Raw genomic sequence first — 21,095 nt, 5'->3', positions numbered from 1 at the left:
GTCTCGAACTCTTGACTTCGTGATCTGCCCGCTTTGCCCTCCCAAAGTGCTGGGATTACAGGCGTGAGCCACGATGCCCAGCCGATCTTCCGGTTTTTGCTCCTTCCTTGGCTTTCAATTTTCTACAGAGTAGCCAGAGGCATGTTTAAAACAAAATCGTAATGTCACTCAACTTCTTAAAACCCTCCAATGACTTTGTATTGCCCTTGGAATATAAACCAAAATTTCTTGGCACTAGCCTACATGCAGTCCTTAATCTGGCCATCTACCTCTCTAATTGTATGTTTTTTACCACTCTGTTTGGCTTATTAGATTCTAGTCACATTGGTTTTTTCTGTTGCTTGAATGTAAGTACACACAAGGCCTTGTGTGCTAACTATCCCTTTACATAAATATTCTGTCTTCTTACCTTGCATGGCTGACTTGTTCTGTGTTGCTCAGGCCTGGTCATCCAATCTAAATATTCTTCCTCTGAGCTGTATTACCTGTTTTATTTTCTCCATTTCACTAATTATCTGAGATTATTTTATTCCTTTATTTGCTTAACTGTTCACGGTCTTTCTCTCGCCTCTCTATGCTGCAGTAATGTAAGTAGGAAACATGTTCACATGTTACCACTATGTCTCCAGTGCCTAGAATAGAATACAAAACAGAGTAGGCACTAAAAGTATTTGTTTCATAAACATTTAAAATTTGGTTTAACAAAGAAAAAATTAGTAATCAAATTATGTCTTACTCATTTTAACTCACAATATTTACTTACTGATTTGTTTGATATTACACCACTGTTGAATCAATGGATTTATCATATGGTTAAAACATGTTTTAGAATGTAAGAGAAAGGAAGAAATGAAATAGAGTCATTTTACAGAAATACGGACAGTGATTACACAGTGCTTTTAAAACCTAGTAGGTGCATCTTACTTGAGGTATGGTTAGCTTCCTGGTGAGAGTGAGAGAAAGAAAGAAAATATTCATGTCAATATTTAGAAATGTGTCACAACCTACACATGTGATATCACAATTCTTGAACATTATTCATACATTATTCTTTTAAGATTACTTCTACTCTTTTATTTATTTATTTATTTATTTATTTAGAGACAGAGTCTCGCTCTGTCACCCAGGCTGGAGTACAGTGGTGAAATCTCACTGCAACGTCTGCCTCCTGAGTGCAGGAGATTCTCCTGCCTCAGTCTGCTGAGTAGCTGAGATTACAGGCTTGTGCCACTATGCCCGACTAATTTTTTGTATTATTAGTAGAGATGGGGTTTCACCATGTTGACCAGTGTGCTCTTAAACTCCTGACCTCAAGTGATCCGCTTGCCTTGGGCTCCCAAAGTGTTGGGATTACAGGTGTGAGACACCGCACTCGGTGCCTCATTCTTTTTTTGCCCCCGTGAGACAAATGTTGAACCATCTCACCCTAATTTTCACATCCCATATACCCTCTCATGACATTATTTTTCATTGCTTCTCTGGGCAACATTATGGATAATTTCTTCAGCTCTGTTTGCCCATTAATTTTTCCTTTAGATGTGTTTAATATATTGGTTTATTTACTTTATTTCAATTAATACATTTTTCTAAAAATTGCTACCCATTGAAAACTGTCTTGTTCTTTTGATTAATGTCTTTTGTATATTTGCTCTGACATCTTTTATTTTTAATAATTTAAAATATTCATTTTATAATCTATGTTTGGAATTGCATAATCTGAATATTTTGATATTTCTAATCTTGATCTCTGTACTGACTTTCACTCCAGATTTCCTCATGTGTTTTATAATTATGGATTTGAGCTCCTACTTAACAGGACTTTGTATTGATAAATCCTAAGCATCCTCTTTTGAGAATATACCCTTCCAGAAAAATTTGGTGATTGAATTTATGAGGTAACAACACAGGAATACTTTTTCATTTAATCTCCCTTTAGGATTTCTTTGTCTTTGTGGATGGTATAAATTCAAACCTGAAACATTTCTGAGAGATTTTTAGGAAAGACTTTTTATCATTTCTCCTAGAGATCCCAAGGCTCTTCTTTAAGATTGACAGATGTCCCAGGGAACATCCAAATATCACTAACTTCATATTATCCATTTTCACTTTTTTCTTTGGTACTAGCCACTGAACATTTCTGTACTGTATTTTTTCAAGAATACATTATATTTGTCATATTTTATCCAGTATTTCAGTTAATATTGTTTACTGTTGGTTTACAATATCTGACACATATTTTTGGCAAAAATGAACCAACTTTCATTTGTGTTTTTATGTTTACCCTGTAATAAACATAAAGAACTCACGATGATGACTGTGTTAGCCCATTCTCACACTGCTATAATGAATTGCCTGAGACTGGGTAATTTATAAATGAAAGAGGTTTAATTGCCTCACAGTTCCGCATGGCTGGAGAGGCCTTGGGAAACTTACAATCATGGCGGAAGGGGAAGCAAACACCTCCTTCACATGATGGCAGAAAGAAGTGCTGAGCAAAGAGGGAAAAGCCCCTTATAAACCTATAAGATCTCATGAGAACTCACTCACTATAAGGAGAACAGTAGCATGGAGATAACCACCCATGATTCAGTTGTCCCTCCGGATGCATAGGGATTTGGGGATAAGATTCGGGTGGGTGTACAGCCAAACCATATCAATGACTGCAGAAAGAATTATTTGTATTTTAGGGGAAAAAAAGAAAAAAAAAAACAACTAACATTTGGCCTTCCTGTTTTATGGAGAAAGGCTGGTCTGTATTTTTTGCTCAGGGGCTGTTTTAAGACTATATGTAGTAAGGTCAGTAATACCAATTACCCATCGAACCCAGTACCCTGACCTGTTACTGTTCACCTTCTGCCACTTCAGTCCAAGTCCTGGACTTACTCCTGACTGGTATGAGAAATAAGGTCTAGAGTTGTGGTATCAGAAAAAGGAAATGCCACAGGAAAGAGATACCTGATGTAATTAGAAAAGGGGGATTTCTCTGACTACTTGTAGATCTATATCTGTATACGTGTGTACGTGTGTGTGACAGAAAGAGGCAGAGATGATATGTATTATATTTGCAGGTATGTGTTTCAGTGATATTATTGAAACTCATAAGAATTTCATTGCAAAATAATTTTATATGCCCCGAATGAGTACCTGTTTGCATTTATTTTTATAATTATTTCTATAATTGATTCTACAAGTCAATACAGAAATAGCTGGCTTATTCCTACCACCTGCTTAGTACAGATATACAGAGAAGGTAATGATACATATTTAATTTTTTTCTTCACTTTATTTTCCAACAGATCATATGATCACAATATTGGGACAATATCCAACTTAGTATTCTGTTCCTGCATTCAAATGCCAGGATTCTTTTATAGAAAATAGACACCCTTTATAAGAATTAAATGGTCAAATATGGAGAAGTGGATGGCTAATTCTAAATGTTATTTGAATAAATTTGCATCTGAAAGGTTCTCAGGAAACTTCTTTTAGGAGTAACTTTCTGTAGGTCCATATGCTATCCATAAATCACTTGTTTTGGTTTAACTCCACTTCCTCACTCTTACCAGCATCTCGAGAGTCAAAGCAAAAGCTCCAAAATTGTTTACAGTATCTTCCTTCTTCTCTGAATCGATAGTTATACACTTAGTAATTGTCTGTTTTAACTAGAAGGATTTCTGTATTTTCCATATGCCACTCTCAGGACCTAATCAAAATTCTGTGGGGGGTAGGCAGGCATGGTGGAAATGAATGGAAAATAGATTTGGACAGAAAAAAAATTTGGTTTGATAAAGGAAGTGAATCAGATCCACAGTTAACAATTATAGATCATTGAAAATATTTTGTAGTATTAGAAGGACAGATTTTTATTGGTCCTTTTATTTGGTGTTTTCAATCATGTGAAAGAATATCTCCTTTTAAATGTCCACAGAACAGATACTGGGGACATTTAAATATTCCCTGCTTTAAATTTCTCTCCAAGGAGAGTTTCTTAGTTAAATTTTTGTTACCGTCTGAATAAAATGGAATACTGCCATTGAGTCATTATTTGTAGGAACCCATAGATCTCTGCAGTTCCTTACCCAACTCTATTACCTCTGGCACAGAAATGCAAGGCAGCAATAAATCAAGGTGTACTTACAACTCATATTCTTCTATTTACTCATCTATCAGTGCCAGTCCAAAAAAAAAAAAATCAATAGGTAAAGTTAGGTCCACACTCTACTTTTTTAAGAAAGTCAAAATAATATAGATGATATGTATTAGTAATTATAACAAAATTCACTTCACTTTTATTAATATTTTTAAGGTACTTCCATGATTATTTAGAACCTGTATTAGTCTGTTCTCATTCTGTTAATAAAGGACATACTCAAGACTGGGTAGTTTACAAAGGAAAGATGTTTAATTGATTCACAGTTCCACATGACTGGGAAGTCCTCACAGTCATGGCAGAAGGTGAATGAGGAGCAAAGTCACGTCTTATATGGCAGCAAGCAAGTGAGCATGTGCAGGGGAACTTCCCTTTATAAAACTATCAGATCTCATGAGACTTACTCACTATCATGAGAACAGCATAGGAAAGACCTGCTCCCATGATTCAATTACCTCTCACTGGGTTTCTCCCATGATATGTGGGAATTATAGGAGCTACAATTTAAGATGAGATTTGGGTAGGGACACAGAAACCCGTATTAGGACACTGAAAACTTTGACTTTTGGAAGGGAAAATGTCCACTAATAACCTAGATGTAAACTCAGACTACCAACACATTTCAAATTACTGAGTATTATTCTACTCTAAGGGTGTCTTTAAACCACAATTACTTTGGAAAAAAAATTTAATTATGTTTTAGGTCATGTTCCTCCTATGATTAGAACTAGAGGGGACTGGAATGAAGAACACAAAATCCAAGAAACTGAATGTTTATATATCACATTCTATTCTTAGGTACAAAGAACCTCATAAAGTCCTCCTTCTTACCAAATTAAGAAACCAGTGCTTTTATTTTAAATACTTATGTTAAAGTCTTTACATCTGTTATTTAAAATTTTATGATTCAATAATACTTTCTCTTGATATGTAATATATTGCATGTGACAGTAAAAATAAATCTTAATGAAATAGAATAGTGGATTTATAATTATTTTAGGCAAACAACACAAAAAACTCTAACATGAGTAACTGCACAGAATTGTTTGACAACTTTTTGAAGTCTGAAGTGATAGTGGGCCCAGAAGAATAGTAAAGTATGAGACTTTGTGGGTATGTAATACACCTGTATGCTTCATATAGACAGAGTCTGATCTGGCATAGTTGGATAAGAGCATAAAATTAACAAAAAGGCAATGTTATTATTTCATTTTCCATAAGAAGACAAGTTCTCTTTTTTTTTTTTTTTTTTTTCTCCTGCTCCTCTACCCAAGAGAAATAATTGTCAGCTACAGGTCATAAAACTCTATAGACTAATGCCCTCTGACCTCTGACCCTGTAATTTATAAGTTCTCTTTTCTAAGATTATGCTAGTAACTTCCATCTTGCTTATAGGGTGACCATGTTCATAGTTTAAAGCAAATCTGTCACTGTTCCTCAAAACACTAACTTATCACCTTTCCATACAAAATTTAACCCAGCAGGGGAAAAACATGTTGTTGTTGTTTTTTTTTTAATCTAAAAACTATAAAAAGAAAATGTATTCCCATATGGTAGAAAAAGTATTAAAGAATTTTTCTAAAATTTATCAATAAAGAATATTCTCTTCACCCTCAATTGCTTAATTTATTTTTTGTGAAACTAAAAAGTTTTATTCATAGGGTATATCACTATGTCTTTAACAGTCAAGTTTTATTAGCAGAGATTGCAATGCAAAATGCACTTTTCACTTAAAGAATGATTGATGAAATATGGAAAATGTGCACCATAGGCTATCTATACACTAAATGAATTGTTTCCTTTAGCTCAACTAGCATTTTCTGCACATCTCCTTCAGAGGCATAGCAGGAAGTCTTCTGGGTAGGGAACAATGAACAGGGTTAAGGCATAAACACCAATACGGGATAAACACACAAAATAGAATATGATAAGTACTGTTAAAAAGATATAAAATATGTTGGGAACATCTAGAAAGAGAATAATTTCTTCTCTAAGTGTCAAGACAAGTTGTATTGAAGAGATGTTAACTGAGCTGGCCATAAGGAAAGGGTAGAAAAAAATATTGAGGCAGGGCAAATGGAGTAAACTGAAGTATGGAAGGAAAGAAGGAAGAAAGGAAAGAAGTGAGGGAGGGAGGGAGGGAAGGAAGGGAAAGTGGGCTTATAATTTGAGACCAGGGTACAAGGGAAAATAGTGGGAGATAAATTTGAAAGGTAGCATGAGTATATGCATGGAGAATTATGGAAAAGAATCATTAAAAGTTAGAATAGAAGCAACCTCCTAAAGCTCCTGAACACTGTGCTAAATACTTTAACTTGTTTTGGGTAGGCAACAGAGAGAATTTTTGAGCTAAGGAAGGTGTCATAAAAGCATATGGCATATAAGTATATGACACTGTCAGAGCTGTGTGTAAGGACAAGCATTTCAAGATTGTGTTTGTGCCAGGACCAAGACTGTATTAAAGAGATGACTCTCTGTATTTCTGCTGTTTAAACATGTATATCAGAAGAAAATATTGGTGCAATACATATATATGCCAGATATGCCTGTAAATTTTTTTTTAAAAAAAAACCTAATAATCTGTTTTAGCCCCAAAATAGTGGTGATGAAACACTTTCATCTGAAATAAATGATGGAGACCAGACAATGTATCTTCATTGCTTACTTAATTTTGCTTCTGGAGATATGTTCATAACATGTGTTTGAAGACAATTTGAAAGGTTTTGTTTTTATGATCACGGTATCAAAATACGTTTTTGTTGTTTCAGATGATGGTGCCTGTCCATTAACTGAACAACTGTGGTAAGTTTATTTTGCTCATCTCATATCTGCGTGGAATGCTTTTCTTTTTGATATTTCAAAGAATTTATTTTACCTATAAAACCTTTTGTTAAAATTCCTTGAATGAGTTTCCTTCTGGCAATCCATTAGGAATTTTAGGATGTTTTGTTTCTTCTTTTCAATTAAAACTAAGATTTTAGTTTTCAACCAGATTTTGTCACCAGAGATGTTCATTTTCACAAATGCTTCACTTACTCAAACTTTAACAATCTCTCAATGTACTGGGAAAGTAATATCCAGTTGTTAGTTACTCTTTTAGTAGTTAGAAGAAATATTTTATGGTTTTCATAGTGATAGCAGAATACCCAGTGTTTCCTGACAAAAAGAAAGTTATTTTTTTGTTTTCTCTATTATCCTTACAATGAGAGAAAGAAAAAAAATAATTTCTATTCCTTAACTTACATAATTGCCTTATATTGCTATGATTATTCACTGGAAATTAAGATGAGTGGGTATAACGTGGATTAATATAGTTCATCTCTGGAGAAGTTGCTACCCATTTATGCCTCTCTTGGAAGAATAAACACAACATATTTGTGCGCTGGTAAACTGGTATTTTCAAGGATTCTCTGCACATTTCCAGACTTAGAAAAAAAGAAAACTCTACATCAAATTGTTACTCATTTTACTTCTTGAGAGTTGACCAGTTTAGAGTAGATTCAGAGAAAGTATTGCGTTTTTTGTTCTTATTCAACCGCAATAAGGAAAATGTTATGAAAGAGTGTCTTTGTATAGCATCCTCCCCCTTCCCTCAGAGTAGACTGCTTGGTAAAATAAGAGATGGCCAGAGTGGGAGCTGGTTGGCAGGAGGATAACAAGTTTGAAGGTGTAAAAAAATTTACATAGGTTTTGGATAAGAAAGAATAGAGCAACTGTATGAGATGGTGTATGTGTTGTGACTTAAGAACAAGCAAATGTTGGAGAAAAAAGTTAAATGCCTTATCATATATTACATTAGTGCTTCTCAAACCTTGATTTGTCTATGAGTAATATGGGCTATCTGTTAAAATGCAGATACTGATTTAGAATCTGAGCTGAAGTAGGGCCCTAGAATCTTCATTCTTGATTTCTATAAGCTCCCAGGTAATGCAAAGCTGCTGGTTTAAAGACCACACTGTAAATAGTAAGGTAGTATATAAATAAATCTCTCCCTTTGACTCCTCTCCAAGGGACTTCAATCAAGACATTAATTTTCAAATGTTTGATTTGGATTTGACTTTTAGTGCTCTTGATTCACTGTTCAAAGATTATCTTAAGATTATAGCAAAAATGCTGTTTTAGTTCAGCCACATACAAAAAGAACTGGGTCTTGAAGAGCTTCTATGTCTGTTTTCCCTGTTATTACCTGATTATTCCAGGGTAAACTGTAAAGGATCAAAGAAAGTCAATCTCTTTCAGCCAAGTAATTTTTGAGTGAACAATGCACAAGATTTTACAAAAATATAAATATATTATTCTAATATTGCAATCTACTCAAAGGCAATCATATAATCACCTCGTAATAGTCTAATTACAAAAAGCAACAAAAATGGTTGTGGGGTAGATAGTCCTAACCATAATACAAGTAGTCATTATCATCATTATTAGGCTCGAAAGTACTTGAGTTTTGCTTGAAAATGTGATAAAATGCTTTTGGTTTTGTGTCACATTCCTACTGACATTATGAATACTTTCTAGTCTAATTCTTCAGCTTGTTCAGAGCTCAAGATAACTGAGAAAAGACGATAGATGGCAAAGTTGGTAGGGTTTGTTAGTAACCATAAATATTGGGGGCCAAGAGGCCTAGTCTACTGGTGCAAAGAAATCTGAAGAATTTTCTGAAACCCTGAAAGTCTTGTAGGTGATGGAGAAGGCCATGGAAGTAGAAGTTTCAAAATTGATCAAAGTTTTCTGCTAAAACTCTCATTTCTTAAACCAGGTAGCATATCAGAATCGCCTGTGAAGTTGAAAAGGATATTTAGACCTGGGTACCATACAAACCAATTAACTCAGAGTTTCTCAAGGTGCATGTAGCCTAACATCTAAACTTTGATGCTTCAGCTCCCTGGTAATTATATCTGGAAATGGAGTTGAGAACCATTCCCTTATATTAGTGCCTGAAATTCTACATTTTCAACAAGTTCTTAAGTGAAGTTTGTGTTGCTGCTTTGTGGACCACACTTTGAGTAGCAAGGACCTACTAGACTCCATACTTTGGTTTTCATGTCCTGGGAGGGTCAGCATCACCTGGGAGTAGTCATCTTCTCTCTAAGGGTAAGAAGAAGAAAGGTAAAAAGATGTTTGTGTTGCTGCTTTGTGGACCACACTTTGAGTAGCAAGGACCCACTAGATTCCATACTTTTTTTTTTTTTTAATGTTCCTGGGAGGGTCATCATCACCTGAAAGTAGTCATATTCTCTCTCAGGTAAGGGGAGGAAGAGGAAAGGTAGAAAAGACAGAGAAGACATCCAACTGGCACATGGTATAGACATGGTAGAATGCACAGCTCCCCACAAGATTGAATTTATAGGTCAATGGAAAAATCCCTGTACCAAAATATCTCCTCTAATTAAATCATATGGTATCTGAACATGCATTATTAAAATTCATTTGATTTCACTGCATTCCAAAGCTGAGTATGCAAACATGATCTTTTGGTGCAATTCTTACAAATATAGAGCATGGAAGGAGGAGTAGGGTGGGCAGGGATCTGAATTATAATAATCATCCCATATGATTCTAATAAAAAATGGAGTGTGGAAGCCATTGTTTTAAACCACACAACACCATCTTTCTTGACTTTCTTTCAATATGCATACATATTCCCATTCTTTAAACCAATAATTTATATATACTCTTCTATGCATCAATAGAGCTCATATAACAAGATAATAATAACTAAGAACTACATGGTGATGACTATTTGCCAGTCACTGTTCAGAGTTTCATATTTATAAGGACTATCCTAGATAATACATGCTATTATTATCCTCTTTACACATAAGAAAACTGAAGCACAAAAATATTAGATTGCTAAAATTTACATAACCGGTAAGTGTTAGAACTGGAATTCAAACCCAAATACTCTGGCTCTACAATACATGTTCTGTAAACCTCCAATCAGTTGTGAATTGATCCATGTATTCAACAAACACTTCTGGAGGAGCTTTTATATACTAGGCAATTTAAAAAATACTAGGAATAGAGCACTAAAGGGAATAACAATAAAATCTCCTCCCCTATGGAGATGTCCTTCTAGTGGGAGATGCAAGCTTTTATTTTTAGAACAGCCAGAATTTTAAAAAAGACCTCAGCATTCATGACATGAAGACATAAACAAATATAGCCATTCTGTTTGCTTTCTGAATGATCTTGTCAAATCTCTTTACCTGTTTAGTAACCTGATTAAAAGATGTAAAGGGACATGTAAATAACTTATTTTTATTACTTCACATCGTCTTTTAGCATAATATAAGTTTTATGTATATGTATGGTTTAAAAATGTCTTGATGAAAAGAATTGATTTTCCCATGGCAGTAGACACTAAGGGCATCATGAAAGCACTAGCTGTCATGAAGGTGTTGGTGGCAATGTTGTGGTATTCATGTTGGCATGGGTGCACGTAGTTATGATATTTGTGATAACGGTGATGATGACTGAAATGATGAAATTGATGGTAATTGCTACAACTCATTAAGCACTTACTATGGCTCAGGTCTTGTGCCAAATTATTTATATTCAGTATTCGATCCATCCCACAGATTTGTGGAAATGATAATATACTTTAGAGCTCAAGAATCTGAGGATTAGGAAGCTTAAACAACTCACCCAAGTCACATAGCTCAGCAAATAATGGAGGCTGAATTTAACCCCAAATCTATTAATTATCTATTTCTATGGAAGAAAGCACCCTAAATCTCAGTGGCGTAAAATAACAATTTGTTATTCCTCATGATGCTGAGAGTAGGCTGACTATGCAATTATTCTGCTCCACTCAGTGTCAGTAGGGATCCCTCATGCAGCTACATTCAACTAAGAGATTAACTGGGGGTCTCAGTTTCCTTCCCTGTAGCCCCTCTTTCTATATGGTGAGTGGTCTTGTGATGGCTGTCCACATGTCCTGTCTCTATAGTAGAATAGCCTGGTTTTTCACATAACATGCAGTTCAGCCTCCAAGGAATTTTGCAAAGGACAATCCCCATTGCAAGTGCCTCTCCTGGTATCAAGCTTGCTAAGTCCCATTGGTCAAAATCAGTTGCATGAACAAGCCCAGAATTAAGTAGGAAGATGACAAGTGTAAGCATACCTGAAGGCATGGTTAGGTCTATCACACCAAATATTGTTGCAGGACTTTCTCCTCAGTTCAGCTAAAACCGGATTCTAGTCACATGGCCAGGAAAGATTAGGCTCGTGGACACAGAGAGGGCTAAGAAAAACAATTTACTGGGCAAAAAAAGAAAAAGAGAAAACTTTTCAGCAGAGCAGGAGGGAAGCCGATTAACCGGCTCCCGCCCCATCACACAGGAACTTGAGGGACCAGGCTCCTCCCCTCTGCAAACGACAGGAACTTCCGTGGCTCCACCCCATTCTCCCAGTGCGCAGGCTGGTCAGAGGTTCTCCGGGGAGCCCTTTTTACTTGGCTCTCTCAATGTGGCTGACTTTAATTACTGTAATATAGTTTCATTACTGTAGCATATTCCCTCCCTGAGGAGGTTGAAAGTAAACACTGGAAGAAAGCAGACTACAAAGGATTGTTGAAGGGACATCCTAGACAGATCTGACCTGGGCTTATTCCAATAACAGGGGGTCACCTATGTAGCCAAGAAGAAATGCATTCTAGAAAATTCAGTGTTCAAGAATTCAGAGACTTTGAAAGGATCTCTCTATAGCCTGATTATCAAATTAACCTAGAGTCATGGCAAAGGTGGCAAAACTGAACATTTACAAACTAGAATTCTACTGTTGGCCTAATGTAGGATCCCATTCTCAGAAGTGCACATCTCCATGCAGCTGGACAACAGGAGGGACCGTGGTGATTTTGTGTCTACTGATACTAGACAATTTTATCTGAGTTGAATCCTCAAGACCAAACCCAAAGCATGCAGAAAAGATCTCGATTTGAAAAATGTAAAAGCTAAGACTTCTGCTGTTACCAATGACTTATCTGCAATGTACAGAAGTCTCATTTTGAGTTTGTGAATAACTTTGCATTTTAAGCAGGTTTATGTCCCAATGGGCCTGTCAGAATGACTTAACTAGAAGACAAACAACCCACACAGCTTTGTCACTACAGTCATCAACACACCCCGATTATTGTATGTAGCACACTGCTCTTGCTGAGGGCCAAGGGGAGTCTCAGTTGTCCAGCAAGACCATAATGAAATGAGTTTTGCCTTGCTGCTTTCCCAGCTATTTCTTTTTTCAGGAACTCCACAGAGAATATTTGTCTCCAGGACTATAAATTTGGTACTTTTCGCCAGCTCTAAATTTTCTCTGTTGCTTAAGAGTAGTAAGGATCAACAGCCTACTCTCACCATTTAGGGATTAACAATGTGGAAAATTGAGTGAACTCAGTATGATTGCCACTCAAAGGTTCTCTATGTGAACCAAAGTCTTCTTTAAATTTTGAAATAAATTCCACATAAGAAGGCAGAAAGGAACAAACTGTGTGTGGAAGAAAATGTTTTTGCTTTTTCTTAACACAGAATGGAAGTAGAGTGGCAATCCTTTCTATTATGACTAGAAGCAGGGCCCGCTTCCCATGTTCTTCTAGGGAGTTTGGTTTTACTACTTAATAAAAAACTGAAAATATATTGCTATAAATGGAAGAGAAATAATACCCTGATTTATCAAGTAGAGATTTCTAAGTTGCACCAACAAAATAATTGGGTGCATATACAAATGAGGACTCACATGTACGGAATTCAAATTTTGTGTATGCAAAACAGATAATTGTACAATCAAAGAAGTGCCTTGATTAAAATCATTGTATATGTAAATTCATTTGCTAGCGCAGTCATATTTTGGCACATGCATACATAATTAGTGATTTCTAATTTAAGGTAATTTTATGGTAGAAATAGTCTTACCTAGTGGTGCTCATGTTTTACCCATTAGTCAAATCAAATCTTATACTTATTTTTTTATTTCAATAATCACATTGTCATTTAAAACATGAAATATCTCCCTGTTTATCAATATCACTGAAAAATTAGAGTAATTTATAGCCTCTTGTTTTGAAAACTGGCTACACAAATTATTCCTTTGAAAATACTGTTAATATGTCGGACACTGATTTACTTTCAATTTGGGAGCTTGTTCTAAATGATAAAGCAGTACATGTGTAGTATATATAGAATATCCCTGATCATAAACCTTCCATTCATTTCCCATTTTATTCACATTTGACATTTCTGAAAGTTAAATAGATTTAAAAGTCAATTAGCACACTTAATATAGACTCTTATCCTTAAAGCAACCCTCCACTTAATAATACATCTTACAATAAAAACCATCTTGTTATGAAGATATCTTGAAAAACACTATCTTGCCATCAACACTGTGTTCTCAGAAATCCAATCTTGTTATCAATGACAAGAAGCACTTGCATATGATTACTATGTGCCAGGCGACTTCTCTTCACAACCAGCGTGGAAGATGGATTTACTATATTTCACAGATGAGGAAACTGAAACACAGGTTACTTATGTGTTAATAATTCTTTCACAATCACACAGCAACTGCTTGACAAAGTGAGGAAATTCAGAACTTGATAAGACTGTGTCTGCTGTCCTCCTTAAAAGCAACGCTAAGTCTGCTTCAGTTGCTTTTGTAAAGCATGTGTGACTGTATGAAAAGTTGTAATGAGGTCTACTTGTCCAAGAATTACCTCCTCGTTCTCTTCTTTTACCTGTCCTAAGGCAATAATAATACTAATAATACATTCAAAATTTTTTTAAATATTTTCTTCTTTTCTCTTATTCTCTTTTATTGTTTCTTGGAATACTCTGGGACATTTGAAAGCTGTTTAGAGAGCCTGGAGAACCTCAAGACAGAGTCTACCATTGGCTGATACAGTGGACAAGTATTTCATGGAGCCCAGGAATTTGTTTTCCCATTTCTCTTAATAACTATATTATATAAGTGAAAATCTAAGTACTTTTGTATTCCAGTTCACATAATCTTTGCTCAGAACTCTTCAAAGGCTTGATAATATTACTCAGAAAAAAGCCAGTCGTTATATTGGCCTTCAAAGTTGCCCAAGATCTAGCCTCCTGTCTGCCATGCTCTCCCACCTCCATCTTCCTCTTTTACTTGCTTAAGCTAATCTGGCTTCCCCGCTGTCCCAGGAATCCCCAGCAATCTCAGGCCTGAGGACTTTTGCCTCTGCTCTCTGTACCTGGAGTGCTTTCTCACATAACAGCTTGTGACTTCCCCTAGCAAGCTTGAAGTCTCTGCTGAAATGTCACCTTACCACAATGCTTTTCTCCCACCTGTATCTCTTCTTATCCCACTTAATACTCTTAATCTACTTTCCATTGCCTCTAGAGCTCTTACCTGCCTTGTCTTTTATAAATCTATTTATTTGTCCAGCCTTTAATACTAGAATCTATAGAAACTATAGAAGCTGTAAGAAAGGAGTATTTCCTGCTGTATCTCCAGCCTCTGGCACAGAGTACATGCTCAGTAACTACTTGTTGCACAAATGGACAGTCAAATTATGGAAATAAACAAGTAAATGAATATTCTAGGACTCTATTCAAGGATTCCCTACTTAGTTGTTGCTAGAATGACTGCCTGTTAGGTACAGTACCAAACAGTTTTCTTTACAGGATAACACACATGAATATATATTTAAGGCTTGTCAGTGGTTGATGCATGTCATTTTATATGAGGCAAGTAAAAAAGGTGAAACTTAAAGTTACTGCAATTAAAGACAAATTACTGGAAAATATGATTAGGGTTTTACTATTTTTAAATATAATAAAAGCAATAGCTAAGCACTATGCTGCTATGTATTATCCCTATTTTACATGTCTTACATATATTATCAAATTTAATCCTCACCACTACCTTATAATGGAGGCCGTGTTATTATCTCCATTTAATGTGAGAAAAATGAGGCACAGAAAAAGTTTAGTTACTTGCCCTAAGTCAGAGACAAACCCATAGACTCCTATTACAAATGGAAATATATGCATATATATTTCTCCCACGCTGATTTATTGTTCAGTACCAAGTCCCCCTAATGATCCAGATTAAAATACTGACTTTGGAAGATTGTTTTTCAGAAAAGTGGCAATATTATTGCATCCCCTTGTACTCATTATCTCAGAAAGCTTTTTTGTTTGTTTATTTTTTCTGAGTGTTTGAGAAATTATCTTGGAGAAATTAACAAAATGCATCAGTATACACATGCTACGTACTTTCCTTAGACTAATACCTATAATTACAGGAATAAAAGATTTTCATTTGAATTTTTTTCAATGGCAGTTTTAGCCTCATGTATTTAAAAGTTTCCTGTTATGGTCTGTTTTTTAATCATGTTTCGTTATAAACTTGTATATGAGAACAAGCGTGTGATTGAATGAAGCCTTAGAATCTTTTACCATTGCTTTCTCTTTAGTACCTGATTGATGCTTAAAACTAAGGTAACCATAATCTTAGTTTACTTGGACAGTCCTAGTTCATGTCTCTTCTCGCAGTGCAATTATTAACATGCTATACATGTAGATATATTGATACAGGAGTTCTGGGAAGGGAAGAGTGTGGTGCCTTTTAATGATGCACAAGTGGGGAAGGGAAGTGCTGGGTAGAGGAGGACGTGGTCCCTGGCTAGGGCTTCATCCCCACAGACGTAGGTGAGGACAGGCACTCTCCTTATTCACGCCCAAATGTTGCATTTTGCAAGACCATCCTAGCCTGCCACAATCCCTATTCTGGGCCTATAAAAACCCAAGACCCTAGCAAGATAGGGACAGAAGCTGCTGGATGATGAGAGGAACATGTCAGCGGAAGAAGACACAAGTGGCTGGTCATGGGGAAAACCAGTCTCCTTTCTGGCTCCCCCATCTGCTGAGAGCTACTTCTACTCAATAAAACCTTGCACTCATTTCCAAACCCCAGATGTGATCTGATTCTTCTGGTACAGCAGGGCGAGAAACCCCAGGATAGAGAAATCCCTCTTTCCTTGTGATAAGGAAAGGGGTCTAATTGAGCTGGTTAACACAAGTAGCCTATAGACGGCAAACTAAAAGCGCACCCTGTAAGAGATGCTCACTGGGGCTTCAGCTGTAAACATTCACCCCAGACACTGCCATGGGTAGGAGCCCCACAACCCACCTGTCTGTAAGCTCCCCTAGAGGTTTGAGCAGCAGAGCACTGGGGAAATGAGCCACTTCACCATTGCATGTCCTGGGAGGGGGATAAGGGAACCTCTCCCATTTCAATATGATTGATAAAAGCATGTACTTTCACTTTCAAAAGTGCCTCTGAAGTATCCACAATACACTACACATTTTCTGTTCGTTTATTTAAAGCATATATGTGCTATCTATTGATAGTGTTAAAAAAGTAGAGGAGGAAATTTTTTCAACCAAGAATCCTGTATCCAGTGAAACCACCCTACAAAAATAAGGTTGAAATAAAAACATTTTTTCCTTTGAAAAACAAAAGTCCATACCCTATATACAAAAGGAGAAAAGATTAAATGTCCTCAATTACTTTATTGTAATTTCAAAAGGAGTCATTTAATTAAAATCTAAAGAAAAAAATAACATTCACCAAAATGAGACACAGTAGACCTCAACTATGCTTCTACTTGCTTAATACAAATTCCCTCAACAAATCTGAAAAACCAACTTATATTGTTTAAAATAGTCTTTGCAAGAAAGGATAAAATATTTATTTCTATAGGTCTTTATTAGATTTTACACAAAAACATGCTGAAAACATTAGAGAAGCCATAGCTGAAAAAATGTGTTCCATTTACTTTTCCACAATGTATTCCAATGTAAGCCTTTGTAAATGCAGGTCTTTCGCCATTCTGTCTAGGACAAAGGAAAGAACCAATTCTCAATCAGCCGTAACACCTGCGCTCACATCAAAGTCCCCCCAAGCATTAAATAAGCACACTGCCAGACTGTGTTATGTTATTTCTCATCTGAGCTGTTAGGACACAAATTCTGGGAAGTCTCCGTCTGCAGATTTCGCATGAAGGGTTGTTTTCTTTCTCCCTTTAGATGAAGAAAAATGCCTCTGTGTTGGGGCTGAGGAGCCTGAGATGGACCTTCAGTTCCCTTTTATTTCATAAAATACCAGAGTACTTCCAACTCTCCCTGAAGCCTCAGACCTATGACGTGTAACCTACTCCTTGCCTTTCTTTTCTTTTCTTTCCATCCAGAGGGTTAATTTAGAAATAAACACAGAAATGTTAATCATAATATGTGTGTGAATTTTTATACACATGAAAGTTTTAATTTTTAGAAAATTAACAAACATTTTAGTTTTTCCTCATATTTTGCTACTTAAGATGCATTTTGCTACAACTCTCTCAATCTCCTCCTCCACAAAGTCATACAATAACCATTGTTATAAAATACATGTTAGTCTTCTAAATGATTAGCTGCTCTCTTGGATGAATGAATCATCACCAAGAGTCTCACCACTTCGGAAAGGCTAATGCAACCACCATCTTTTCCTGGGATCTACCCTCACTCTTCATTTTCTTATTTGCTGGAGTCTTCTCTACTAAAATATGTTGCTTGACACACCAAAGTTATTTGAAGATGTTTTCTCAGTGCCAAACTTCATTGGTTCAATGTGAGGGATTTTAGCAGGTCAGCAACCCTAGGTGATGAATCCCCATGTGGTTCATGAGTCTGTAGGTGCCTGCCAGGGGCTCACATACTTCATACCAGTCAGATGTACAGGATTAAGTCACATATACAGGATATGGTCACATATACAGATTAAGTGAAGTCTATAAGGTGCATGGCATTACAGACATACATTGGAAGCTATCATTGTAGCTAACCCTACAGACAAGGACTTGTAATACAATTTCATCTAAGCTTGTGGTAGATAAATAGTTGCCTCTTTTTGTAGTGGGAAGTCTACTTAGATAAGTCTTTTCTTATAAGATGCAGGCCACATTGGGCTTCTGAAATCTCTCAACTCGCCTGTTCCAGAAACAAATAGATATACATACAAAGGAGGCTCCTGGTGAGTGTTCATAAGTGTTTTATGATACAGCATATTTTAAAAGAGCATAAGATTGGAATATAGTTAGGCTTAAATGACACCTCTGCCATTTACCTTCTGTATATCTTTGGACTGTGCACTTTAATTACAGGATCATTTCTTCAAATGGAAAAATGGAATTTAAAGGTGATACTCACCCTGAAGTTGTATAGATTAAATGAGTTCGTGTATATTAAACACATAGAAAAGTACCTGGTTTAATGAATGTTCCCTTGCCCAGCATACTGTGAGTGGTCATTCTTCTTACCTGTGTTCACTTTCACTATGGTTTGTCCAATCTGGACATCTACACATGCATGCAGGTCGCCATGCCACAGAGGAGCTGGGAGGCCTGTGGGTGATAGATGTGCTCACTGAAAGGACTCGTAACTTTATTTCACACACTTTCTAGAAAATATATATGAAAAGATTGATTTCCTGTGATTACTGACCCAGGTTAGGCTTAAAGCAAGAGTAGAATCTGTAAGCATTTTGAACTCCTTGTGAAAGATTGTCTAGTACTTCACTTTCCTCTCATTTATCTCACTTTCCTCTTGTTTATCTTACTCTCTGGGACCATGTTTGAAGGCTGTTGATCATATGGAAGAAAAATAGTCTATATCCTGGAGGAAAACTGTGGTGAATAAATGTTTGAAATTTCTCGCTGTCTTCATAGTGCTTGAAAGTCCAAATGAAAATAGGTGAAAATGCCAAATAACTTTAAAGGCTTTCAGACAAGTGGATACTTGGTAAATGAAGACAGAACATGTGGGTTCATTATTCTTTTTTTCTGTTGATATTATGTCTACATCGTGGCATTATGTTGGAAGACCTGTGTTTGTTCAACCTATGAAAGAGCTTTAGTCAGGAAATAAAATTCTATTGCCCAAATAGCACCTGATAGAAAAAATATAAATACTTCAAAGTTTGAAGCACTGTTGTTTAGAAAAAATGATATATTGAATATATATATGTTCAATCAATTGTGAGGGATACTATGAACAACTTTTAAAATGTTTGAGAGGTTCAGAATCCACAATTGTTTCAGAGGCACTTTTTTTTCTAACGTCTCATCCAATGTGAATGTTTTCTCCAGCAGTCACCAAATAGAAATATCACTAAAAATCTGGTAACAAATAGTGAAGCATGAAAAAAGTAGCAATGAGAACATTTATCATAATAGAAAATCTCTATAATAATATTTCGTGATCAAGGAGCTCATTTTATTAGTATTGGCAAACAGCCAACAACTACAAGTTACCAGAAATAGTAACAACCATGGTAAAGAGGCAATCAGTTTTAAAATGCCAAGGTATCTACTTATTTATTTTTTAGGAGTTGGCTTAATTAGAAAAGTTGTTACAAGTGCCAAGACCATGAAAGGAACATGTTTTACAAGTTAAATGAAAATGTAGTGGAGACTTACTGCAAGAACTCAGAAACTCGACCTCAACATACCAGGTGATTAGTGTTAGATTCATACACAGATGATATATCTACATTGAACTATCTCTTGGATAGGGTAGTTGACCCACAAAAAGGCCGGGACTTTTGTTCACATATCATCTTCAACATAAAACCTTTTATACCCAACATAACTGGACACAACATTTTATAATATGTATCATGGTAAATGAAAAATCCAAAGAAGCCTAGATGTATTCATCATCTTCTGTATCACCTAGTTCAATGACTTTGTATAAGTAACACACTCAGATATATGTTTGTTTGTAAAATATAAATTATGTGTCTATAAGCAAAAAAAAAAAAAATGTATGTGAAAAGTTTTCGATGTCCCTTCGTAGTTTCAATTCAATATAATTAGCAGCATAATGTGGGTTTTGGCCAACTATATAGTATATATATTTATGCTTATTAGATGTTTTGTGTGTGCACAGGACCTTGTGGTTATTTCTGGTCAATACACTGAGCGGAGTGCGATACCACTTCTGAACAATCATTTAATTACCATTGCAAAAACACACAGAGCAATCTCTTCTTTCTGAAGCAATCACTATCAGGATTTAAGGTAGCGACTCTTCTATCAGACTTGATCCCTGAGTTACCATTGGGAACTGAACATCCTTGCTGAGGGACTCTGGAATTTTAGCATAAGGGAGAAATCAATATTTACTTGAGATTTGGGCCTGTTTGCTGCTGCAGCAGGACTTACCCTACACTTACCAATAAACATAATTAAGGTACCTCATAAAAGTTTATGATAACTTTTCATAAAAATGAATGTAAGCAGACATATAAAAAGTGCCAATATATGAATCACAATTTTTTCTTAGCCAAATAATTTAACTTTAATAATGTATTATTTAAAGCATTAAGAAATTCCCAAACATGGCATTGCCTCCATCAAACAATATACTCAGGATGATAAAGAGCGACTTAGTGATGTTTTCTGATCTTCTTGTTCTAGAATTTATAAGTTGAGTTAGTACTCTACAAATCACTTTATACAAATTCTCTTAAGGATATAAGATGGTGAATTTATATGTCCAGAGCACCCTTTCTGCTATCTGTTTAATTATTTTGTACTCAGATATACAATTTTAAATATTTATTAAATGTTAAATATGTTTAAAGCAGGTATTGGTTCATTGAATAATATAACAAAAATTAGGGCATTTTTCTTGTCTTTAGGGAGTGTATAGTCTAGTTGGAAAAACCCCCTAGAAATAATAGAAAGTTGTATGATAACGGAAAACCTGAAAAGTGCCAAATCACAAAAGAGAAATAATAGGATTTCATAAAAGTTATTTTGATATAAAAATACAATTCCCGGCCGGGCGCGGTGGCTCAAGCCTGTAATCCCAGCACTGTGGGAGGCCGAGGCGGGTGGATCACGAGGTCAAGAGATCGAGACCATCCTGGT

General features: G+C 35.8%; 1 protein-coding gene across 45 annotated transcripts in view; it reads left to right on the top strand.

Moving 5' to 3' along the window:
- PTPRD (protein tyrosine phosphatase receptor type D) overlaps positions 1–21,095 on the top strand; it is a 2,344,803-nt gene that overhangs the window by 1,250,489 nt on the left and 1,073,219 nt on the right. For all 45 annotated transcript variants that reach the window (XM_037744085.1, XM_037744087.1, XM_017544042.2 and 42 more), the window contains exon 8: positions 6,919–6,952. The gene's annotated coding sequence lies outside the window, so the exon portion shown is untranslated. The remainder of the gene's footprint in view (positions 1–6,918; positions 6,953–21,095) is intronic.

Source organism: Cebus imitator, unplaced genomic scaffold (assembly GCF_001604975.1).
Source record: "Cebus imitator isolate Cc_AM_T3 unplaced genomic scaffold, Cebus_imitator-1.0 Scaffold164, whole genome shotgun sequence".
Classification (NCBI taxonomy): domain Eukaryota; kingdom Metazoa; phylum Chordata; class Mammalia; order Primates; family Cebidae; genus Cebus; species Cebus imitator.
This window is presented reverse-complemented; position numbering and strand designations above follow the sequence as displayed.